Source organism: Chelonia mydas, chromosome 22 (genome assembly GCF_015237465.2).
Source record: "Chelonia mydas isolate rCheMyd1 chromosome 22, rCheMyd1.pri.v2, whole genome shotgun sequence".
Taxonomy (NCBI): domain Eukaryota; kingdom Metazoa; phylum Chordata; order Testudines; family Cheloniidae; genus Chelonia; species Chelonia mydas.
Window position 1 is genome coordinate 6,283,290 of NC_051262.2, and position 10,627 is coordinate 6,293,916.

At 45.9% G+C, this 10,627-nt stretch overlaps 1 long non-coding RNA gene across 1 annotated transcript; it reads left to right on the plus strand.

Annotated features, from left to right (window-relative positions):
• Positions 1–1,936: 1,936 nt before the first annotated feature.
• Positions 1,937–9,251, plus strand: LOC122463590. The gene is made up of 3 exons (XR_006287083.1): positions 1,937–2,248; positions 3,849–3,932; positions 4,943–9,251. It is a non-coding gene; the product is annotated as an uncharacterized LOC122463590 (long non-coding RNA).
• The last annotated feature ends 1,376 nt before the right edge of the window (positions 9,252–10,627 follow it).

Genomic DNA, 10,627 nt, shown 5'->3' on the forward strand with positions numbered 1-10,627 from the left:
TGTGGGAGAAGCTGGGCACTATGGGGTGAGAGTTGTTGGGGGCTGTACGGGGAGCTGGGCACTGGGAGGGGGCTGGGCACTGTGGTGTTGGGGGGGCTGTATGGGAGGAGCTGGGCACTATGGGGGGGAGTTGTGGAGGGGGCTGTAGGGGGAGCTGGGCACTGGGAATGTGGGGGGCTGTGTGGGAGGGGCTGGGCACTAGGGTGTTGGGGGACTGTGTGGGCACTGGGGTGATGGGGGCTGTATGGGAGGAGCTGGGCACTATGGGGGGCAGTTGTGTGGGGGCTGTATGGGGAGCTGGGCACTGGGAAGGTGGGGGGGCTGTGTGGGAGGAGCTGGGCACTGGGAAGGTGGAGGGGCTGTGTGGGATGAGCTGGGCACTGGGAAGGTGGGGGGCTGTGTGGGAGGGGCTGGGCACTAGGTGTTGGGGGGGCTGTATGGGCACTGGGGTGATGGGGACTGTGTGGGAGAAGCTGGGCACTATGGGGTGAGAGTTGTTGGGGGCTGTATGGGGAGCTGGGCACTGGGAGTGGGAGGCTGTATGGGCACTGGGAGGGGGCTGGGCACTGTGGTGTTGGGGGGCTGTATGGGAGGAGCCGGGCACTGGGAAGGTGGGGGGCTGTGTGGGAGGGGCTGGGCACTACGGGGAGTAGTTGTGCAGGGGCTGTATGGGGAGCTGGGCACTGGGAGGGGGCTGGCCACTGTGGTGTTGGGGGGCTGTATGGGAGGAGCCGGGCACTATGGGGGGGAGTTGTGGAGGGGGCTGTATGGGGAGCTGGGCACTGGGAAGGTAGGGGGCTGTGTGGGAGGGGCTGGGCACTAGGGTGTTGGGGGGCTGTATGGGCACTGGGGTGATGGGGGCTGTGTGGGAGAAGCTGGGCACTATGGGGTGAGAGTTGTTGGGGGCTGTACGGGGAGCTGGGCACTGGGAGGGGGCTGGGCACTGTGGTGTTGGGGGGCTGTATGGGAGGAGCTGGGCACTATGGGGGGGGAGTTGTGGAGGGGGCTGTAGGGGGAGCCGGGCACTGGGAATGTGGGGGGCTGTGTGGGAGGGGCTGGGCACTAGGGTGTTGGGGGTCTCTGTGGGCACTGGGGTGATGGGGGCTGTATGGGAGGAGCTGGGCACTATGGGAGGTAGTTGTGTGGGGGCTGTATGGGAGGAGCTGGGCACTGGGAAGGTGGGGGGCTGTATGGGGAGCTGAGCACTGGGAAGGTGGGGGGCTGTGTGGGAGGGGCTGGGCACTACGGGGAGTAGTTGTGCGGGGGCTATATGGGGAGCTGGGCACTGGGAAGGTGGGGGGCTGTGTGGGAGGGGCTGGGCACTACGGGGAGTAGTTGTGCGGGGGCTGTATGGGGAGCTGGGCACTGGGAAGGTGGGGGGCTGTGTGGGAGGGGCTGGGCACTACGGGGAGTAGTTGTGCGGGGGCTATATGGGGAGCTGGGCACTGGGAAGGTGGGGGGCTGTGTGGGAGGGGCTGGGCACTAGGGTGTTGGGGGGCTGTATGGGTACTGGGGTGATGGGGGCTGTGTGGGAGAAGCTGGGCACTATGGGGTGAGAGTTGTTGGGGGCTGTATGGGGAGCTGGGCACTGGGAGGGGGCTGGGCACTGTGGTGTTGGGGGGCTGTATGGGAGGAGCCGGGCACTATGGGGCGGAGTTGTGGAGGGGGCTGTAGGGGGAGCTGGGCACTGGGAATGTGGGGGGCTGTATGGGAGGGGCTGGGCACTGGGAATGTGGGGGGCTGTATGGGCTCTGGGAGGGGGTTGGGCACTGGGGTGTTGGGGGTGTGTATGGGAGGGGCTGGGTACTGGGGAGGGTATATGGGAGGGACTGTTTGTTTTTGTGAGGCTTGGGCTGGGCAACAGGGTGTGGTTTGGGGGTGGAGGTGCTGGGGGTCAGCCCCAGGGTTTGAGTGAGGGTGGGAGTGGACAACAATGGGCGTTTTTGTGCCTGAGAGTGCTGCTAAGCTGGGCCACTAAGACGTGTAAAGAGAAGACCGCCTATCATGATGACCAAAGTTGTCTAATTGTTTCCCCCATGTGTTTATATCCATCTTGTCTTATACTTAAAGTGTAAGCCTCTTGGGACAGGGACTGTCTTTTTGATCTCTCTTTGTACAGCACCTAGCACTACAGTAATACACATTATAAACTGGTACCTGTTATTGGTATATGAGTGCCTGGGCTGCTGCTGTTTTGAATACACAAGAGATGATCTCCCTTAGTTCATGAGGAAGAGAAATAAGACAGGTTTGCAAAAGAGTTTGACACACTGATTACTGAGCACTTTGGAAACTCTTACCCCTTTGTGGCTGCTAAACATCTGAAAATCTGGCACTATGGGATGTTTGGGGATTTGCTTGTTTTTGTTTGTTTGTTTTGCTGTCAAAGATGGGGTGTACTGTTCCCCCTATCACAAAGGGGCTGATTCAGATCTTACAACTGGTGTAAATCCATAAAATGTATGAAGTTACACCAGTATAAAACTTGTATAAATGACATCAGAAAATAGGTCCATCATTTGGCAGTTGTTTTCTCTGAATTATGAGCCATTAATCCCTAGTTTTACTACTTGCACCAGAATTACAATGAAGCCTTGAAGTAAAATGTCTTCCACCTAGTTATCAAAGAAATGTAGCCATAAACCCCAGGGTCAGTCTAGTCATAAAGGTCAGCCTGATTTAGTATTAAACAAATGCATTCATTCCTCCTTTCTGCCCCAGATATCTTCCAGCTCAATGCAAAATTAATGGGAGGTGAGTATTTTATTAAATAAAAATTCCTGGAGTGCTGCAGTAAAGATTTACATTCACAATCTTGCCACCTCTTCATTTGGTACTGATCTTTAAGCGTTAGGGGCCAGATTTTTTAAAGGTATTTAGGTGCCTTGTGGGGTTTTTGTAGGTGCTTTTGGAAATTCTTCTAGGCACTTACATACCTTTAAAATTCTGGTCCTTGGTGCATATTTACTGCCGAAGAGCACTATTGCAGACAAGTCCTTGGATAGCACTCATCTCTAGCACTGACCCAAAAGCATGGGCCTATTGTGAATAGTGCACACAGTACCTTGCACTGGACAGTCCTTATAGAAGCTGTGGTAATTATTTTGCCTTTAAGTACATACAGAGGTGAAGAGGAAGATGGGAATTTGTTCAATTTGAATTGCAAGCATGCAAGTTAAATAGCTATGCTTGGCAGGATTTGATTTTAAATTAAGTTACCAATAAAGGTCAGTGTCACCTCACACAGAAATCAACCCAAAAAAAACATCAATAGCAGTCAGCAAGTACAGCTTACCCCACACCTAGCGCCTGTAGGGATCTTGTGTCACTGGCCCAATGGGCACACAGGGAGCCTTCTGCATCTCCACTGTCACAGTCCCCACTCACTCCCTGGTGCGGAGTGCAAGGGCTGTCCCCGGCAAGGAGTCGTTCATCAGCAGAGTGACCTTCCCCATGGCTGGGGACTCTTTCTCCTCCTCGCAGCCCAGGCCAGGACTCTCTGCTTCACTGGGTCAGGACCACAGCCTCCCCTGTACATTGTTGCTGGGTGTTCGGGCCCCTTGACCAAGCAGGGGCAGCTCCTTGTAATTCTGCTGTCAGCGTTGCCCTAACCTCAACGCTAATCCTAACCCCTTTTTAATTTCCTACAACTGTGAAAATTAAAATGATTAAGAATAAAAATAAATGTTTGAAAATAAAAATTGATATTAATGGTCAAAATTACAAAAAAAAAATTAAAATCAAATTCTGCCAAGATATAAATAGCCCAGGAAATGCCATTTTATGGACCATTGAGAGAATATTCCCCGGGTTGGATTTTATACGGTCTTGTTTTTTGTTTTTTTCAGTGTTGAAATTCAGCATTCTCTTGCCAGTGCCTCTTGACAATGGGACAGTTTAAGAATATATATGGTCAGCTATCTAATACTATGGTGGGATAAACTATGCCCTGGTTTCCCAACATATTGGGGAGGTGGGGATGCGAAGGACTAGTGGAGTGCTCGCAGATGACCCTTGGCTGCTCTGTGGAGTCAGCTTTAATTTAAATGAAAGAAAAGCATGTTTTTAGCCTTTATGCTTGCAAAGACAACTTTCAAAATGTGATGTGAGTGTAAATGGTACAATGGCTGTCTGAGTTTACATGGAGCCTGAAACAATAGTTCTGAGATCCCCATTGTGATATTTTAAATGGGTTAAACTGCTCATCAAAGAAGAGGAAATATATTATGAAGACCTACATTAGAGTTTCCCAAAGTATGTGGCATGGGGGTGGGGAGGTGCAAGCAAAGGACTATCTGAGGTGGGGTGCAACAGATATAAAAATTAAGATGGCAGGTTTGCAAAGGGAAGTGTGATTGGTTTCCTTTTCCTAAATGGAAGCTCCGCTTTCAAAAGTTTGGGACAGTGGTTTGTGCTATAGCCTGTTTCTGGGGTGATCATGTCAAATCTAACCCGCTAAGTAGGCTGAGGTCAAGCCTACTTGGATAGGTCATCTCCAGTGAAAACTTGGGGCTCTGCAAGAAGTGGTTGTGTTGATTCAATAAAGGCCTTTCCCTCTGAATACTGGATCAATGCCCTAACAGGCTGCACTGGAATACTGTGCAACTGGAAGTGGTGTATTTTGGAAGAGCTATAAAACCAAGATCCTAACATTTCATAGCTACAGAAGATGCCATGGGTAATTTTTAATAAGAGAAGGAGTATTGGTGCCCTGGTTGAATTCCCAATTAACTACATTCCACCCACCTAAAGTTGCTCTTGGATTTTTTGAGCATGAGGTTGTTCCCCACGTCCTGCCAAAAGCTGAGCTGTTAACACCTGTTGCGTTCCACCCAATAGGCAGGTGTGAATTAAGCTCATCAGTGTAATCTGGTTTGTTGATTAGATGAATGTTTTTATACATCCAGTCAAATAATAACACACCAAATATTAACTATTGCAGGTTCTCCAGCATTCAACGGGGGTTGCCATGGCCATCATGAAAATGTCACATCTGAAATGGCCACCCCCACTAATGGAAACTCAGATAAATGTCATTAGGATCCTTCAAGTGGTCTGTAATGTTTGTAACTCGAGTACAGATGTCCCAGGACCCAGAAGACCCATAAAAGTGATGCTTTGATCCAATATGCAGTGGCCAGCTGGTTTGGACTTCCACTAGTAGCCTGCGGGAAAGTTAAAGTCTAAACTGTTGCTAATGTTATGACCCTAAAGGCTTGTCTACATTACCCGCTGGATCGACGGGCAGCGATTGATCCAGTGGGGGTCGATTTATCGACTGCCGAGCGCTCTCCCGTTGACTCCGGTACTCCACCAGAGCGAGAGGCGCAGGAAGTAGATCTAAGTACGTTGCAGGAAGTAGATCTAAGTATGTCAACTTCAGCTACGTTATTCATGTAGCTGAAGTTGCTTAACTTAGCTCGATCTCCACCCCGCGTGTAGACCAGGCCTAAATCTGGACCAAGTGAGCCTGTGCAGAGGGGAATTCATTTCCGTGGTGTGTGAGGTGATTCCTTTTTATCCATTACCTACTTCAAGTGCTTTGAAGAAGGGTGCTGCAAATGTACATTGTTAATATTGTGACCACCCCAAAATCCATGCAGCCCTGCACTCCTGTTTATTAGACAGCGTCAACATTAGCATAGTCTCAAAAGAGTTTTCTCATATGTAGACTCTGTCATTTCCTCATGTCTTTAGAATGAATAACGCAGTGATGTCGCCAGATGCTTTTGCTGCTGCTCCCAATCAGAATATTTTTCATTATGTCTGCATAACTGAAAACAAATGGTGAGACTACACATGGGAAAGTGGCCTGAGAAAACTGGAGATCAAAGAAAGGTCTTGGCTCAATGGACTCTATATCCTGAGAGTTCCTGCTGCATTTCCTCTCTTTCGCTCCCTCCCACAAAACTGCATATTGTGGCTTGCACTGTCTTTATTTTTTAAAAAGTCTGAAGCAGTTTTGCTTTTTCAAACAGCGGGGGGGAGGGGGCAGAAATCCCTTGTTCCAACCTAAAGTGTTGCCTTTGGTTAGTGTTCATTATGTCCTTCAGTATGGTCATTTGTCCAACAGCTGAAAGGGGCCATGGCTGGGCCTGGGAATGCTGGCAGGCTGAGTGGAAAAAAGAGTGCAAAGTCCTTGCACCTAGCTCCCTCAGTGGAAAGGACTGACATGAACTGCTTCACCCCTTGCCAATCACAGCTTCTAGCTGTGCTGTCTCGAGGGCTTGTCTACCCTTTACAATCCAAACCTAAAGGTCACTCAGTGTTGTTCACCTCAACAGCATACTGGTTTCAGAGAGATCTTTGTCCAAAGGCAGGACAAAGTGCCACTTCCATTACTCTGACAGATCTGAATGTCTGCTGTCTTTCCAGTACCTTGGAGAAAGGTGATCCATAATTATATTATCATGAGTGAGAATTCGGTCCCCTTGTCACAAGAGACCTCTTTGAGGATAACATGGCTTGTCACAGACCCAGTTTTGGCACAAGGTTCATCAGCTACAAGGTTTTTCTTTCCCATTAAGAAGCAAGATTATGGAAAGGAAAGAAATGATCTTACTTGGGTAGAACAGATGTTATTTTTCTACCAGCAGTGTTGACAGGAAGAAGGGAGGTCACACATTGCTGGGAGAAATTGTGGAAAGTCATAACTTATGTTGTTGGCTGGCTAAGAGCAACCTAACCAATACTCTTAGATGAAGCTGTCTTGGTTGTGTCTTAAAAAAGTTTTATGTGTAATGTGCCAAATAGTTCTGTTTCACACTCTTTGCCCCTCTTCTCCCTCTCAATAATTGTTACTGAGAATGAGATGATGGATATAACTGAATGACATGAGGAAAAAAACACTTAATTTGGAGATTCCTTCCCCATCACTTAATATAAGAGGATGGTGCAATCACTGTCAAGAATTAGTGCATACTGTTTACAAAATAAAAGTCAAACCATAACAAAGAAAACAGGCGAAAGAGAAAAAGAAAAGGAATGAGAGAGGGGAAGGGAAGAATGGGGAAAATGGGCTGCTACTCTATAATATTGCTATCGATTCATCTCAGAATCTCACAGCACTGCATAGACAAGAGATGGATGAGCAAGTATTAGCCCCATTTAGTAGAAGGAGGTTGATTTTATAATTATCCATAGTATTGGGAGAAAGGAGAAATAACCCTTTGCTAGAGGCTACTTATGTGACCCCAGGCAGGTCACTTCACTTCTCTGTGCTTCAGTTTCACAGGTTTAAGACAGGACTCATGAACTGTTGGGGAACTTAATTTAATTAATATTTGTTCAAAGTGCCTTGAAATCCTTATATGGAAAGTGCTTTAGAAGTACAAAGTTCATTGAAACCTGAAGAGAACACCCCTACTAGGTAACCTACAGTCTTAAGAGACTGCTCCAAGTAATTTAATGTTCATTATAATCATTTATTTTTGTGTCAAAGGGGTAATTGAAGGAATGTACACGACTGAGAAGCCAATTAGGTATACAAAATCTACATTGAGTTATACAAGTAAATGCTGCAAGGAGGAGGTAGCACAGGGCTATTAATAGTCTATTATTCCAATAGTAGGAGGAAAGCAAGCCAAGACTCAGTGAAATAAATCAATTTGTAAGCAGTTCGCAGGGAGTAATTCACAAGGGCCAGTTAACAGACAGAACTTGGTATCGCATCATTATAACTAAGAACTTAAGATGTTAGGGGAGAATATGTCATATTTCCCTGGATGGCCAGAATTGTTTTATGTTGTTTTAGTTCAGGGCTGAGATGTATCTTGCTTTTATGTGGACTACAAAAACTACATAGGGATCCTGGAGTTTATCTACAAATACATTATTTTTTTTTTAATTAAACAATGCAGGTTTGCACCCAGACACTGTTATTTCAATTTGGGCAGTTTACTGCATTTACTTTAATCTACATAAACCAAAACAAATAACTCTTTAATAGAAATAAGAGTGTGTACACACAAACTTGCATTGATTTTGCTACGTCAGCTGAAAAACACACCTTTAGTTCAATGTGTAATAGACAAGTCCCTAGATATCAAGGGTGAAAGCCTGACCCCATTGAAGTCAATGTGAGGGTTGCCATTGATCTCAATGGCACCAGGATTTCATCCCAGGCCTAGATAGTACAATGATGAGATGTCTAGATATGTTCTAAGAAGAATAAACACATAAGGCGGGAGATCAGAATGTTTGTTTGGGGGTAGCTTGTTATTTAAACTGTTTCCAGTGTAAGTTAAAATATTTATATTGGTTTTGTTTTTTGTTTCTTTTTTAAACAAAATCTAAATTTTGCGCTGTTTGCCCTTTTTACTGGTCACCTGGCTTACTTGTATCATGTAGTGAACATTCTGTGTTCAAAAACTTCTGCTATTCCTAATTAGAGATATTATAGATATGGACGACATTTTTCAAAAGAAACCCAGATTTTTAAAAGTATCACACTTAAAGATGCAAATAGGCATCTAGTGGGATTTCAAAAGCACCTAGGTGCTTCACTCCCATGGGATAAATCTTAAATTCCTTTAAATATCTGGCCCATAAGAGCCTAAGTCTCAATGAGATTTGGCTCCTAATTCACTTTGGCCCTCTTAAAATTTGTTACACATATTCCTATGAGATTAAGAGGTACCCAGAGACAGAACAATTATTGCACTAACCGAACCCATAGTCTTCTTTCAGTGATGACAGCATCCTACATGTCTCACCATCGATCACAGATAACACAGTCCTTCCCAGAAACAACTATTTGCAGTACTGTATTTCTAGTGGTGGAGCCCCATCTCAATTAAGCAGAATTCAGGAGTGTGCTCACGGATAATGCCATAACATATTGCTGTTGCACAATATAATCAGGTACTACAAGTGATGAACAGGTGGGTTGTTAATAACAGACTCATCAGACTGGAAGCTGTGCCATGCCGTGTTGTTGGCAAATTGCAATCCTGCAGGCAGATTGCAGTCCTCACAGACACAGATTAATGAAAACTGTGTCTGCAGGGATAGTTCAATATTTTAAAGCACTACTGTGAAGTCCTTAAGGTCCTGAAATGTGTCTTACCTTAAATACAATGGGCAATATTCTGCTCTCCTTTACGTAAGTGTGCATCTAGAATAACCCCATTAACTTAAGTGGATTTGCAAAGAAAATAAATAGAGAGTAATTTACAGCAGAATTCGACAATAAATGATCTAAGGGAACAGTTCATAAAAAGCTCATTGTCTAAAAATGATTTGTTCAACATGTCCAGCAAATACTGAATATATTTGCCACCAACTGGACTAATTTGGGATGATTCATAAACCCTTCCAAAATACAAAAAAAGAGTGTTCTGGGGACTAAAGGCCTAGCAGGAATGCTCCGGAAGAACGAGGCCTACACACAGCAAAGTAGCAAGTTATTGGCTTTATTGAAGGTAAGGGACACACCCGCAATGGGGACTTCAAGCGTTGCTGTCACGGAGGCGGAGAGCCCAGCGCACCGGAGCAATGCGTGGGATGGAGTCCGACAAAGGGGCAGATAACAAGCAATAAAAAAGCACTACACATTAACATATCATGAATATATAATTAGGTGCTTGCCTGAGGGGTTTTCCTCTAACTGGCACAGGGCCCTGTGCGGCAGTTGACACCGGCCAAGGGCTGGTTACAGCCGGTTCTCTGTGTCCTACAATGACGGTCGGCGCGAGAAAGCATTCTTCCCTAGCTAGGCCGTCACAGAGTCTTCCGCAGTCCCTTACAAGTCAGAATAACTAATTGAAAGAAAAATTGGATGAATGTATCACCTCTACTAAGAAGACTGTGTCAATGCTGTTTAGTTATAAAAGACAATTGAGAAGTTTGTAAGGGTGACCACGGAACAAAGGAACATTGAGTCCCTGATTCTGCAAACACATATTTTTACACAGGTGTTTGTTGTACACGAGTAGTCTCTGGGACTACACACAGGTATAAAGTTAAGCACATGGGTAAATATATATAGAATAAAGGCCTAACATTTTGTTTCACTCAGTCTCCTTAAACGACCAAACCCATCCCAACTAGAACTCAGCCCACTGAATAGAATTCTTCCAGTTTTTCAGGCTTATTTTTCTTCCCAATCACATGCAAACATGATGTCATGCTTGGAATAGATTAACTCTGACGGCTTTTATGGTCACATAAATGCTCCTGAAGCTATACTGGCATAAAGCATCTATGGAATCAAGTGACTAGCTGGGTTAATCACATGGATGTTCCTCGGAGAAAGTGAACTTCAAGCATGCACACTCAGGCACTGTGATCTAGGAGGACAGTTTAAATGGGGGTTCTATTGGAACTATTCGTTTCTTTCAGTAGTGCTTTTTTTAGATTGTTCTCTCTGAATTTCTTTTAGGCTCCCAGGGCCAGGCTTGCAATTTGTGTGGCTCTAATCTGAGCCAAGCTCCCCAGCTGCCAAAGACAAAAGATTGTACAACTATTCAAGCATTCGCCAGGAGCAGCATAGGTGGAGAGTTGCCTCAATCTTTGGTCTGATTACCAAGTGGTGTGTTTAGGCCAGCCAATGACTTATCTGTCAGCAGGGCCCTTGAAGATTCAGGGCCCTGAGCAGTTCCTTTGAGTTTAAGGTCAACTTGTGACT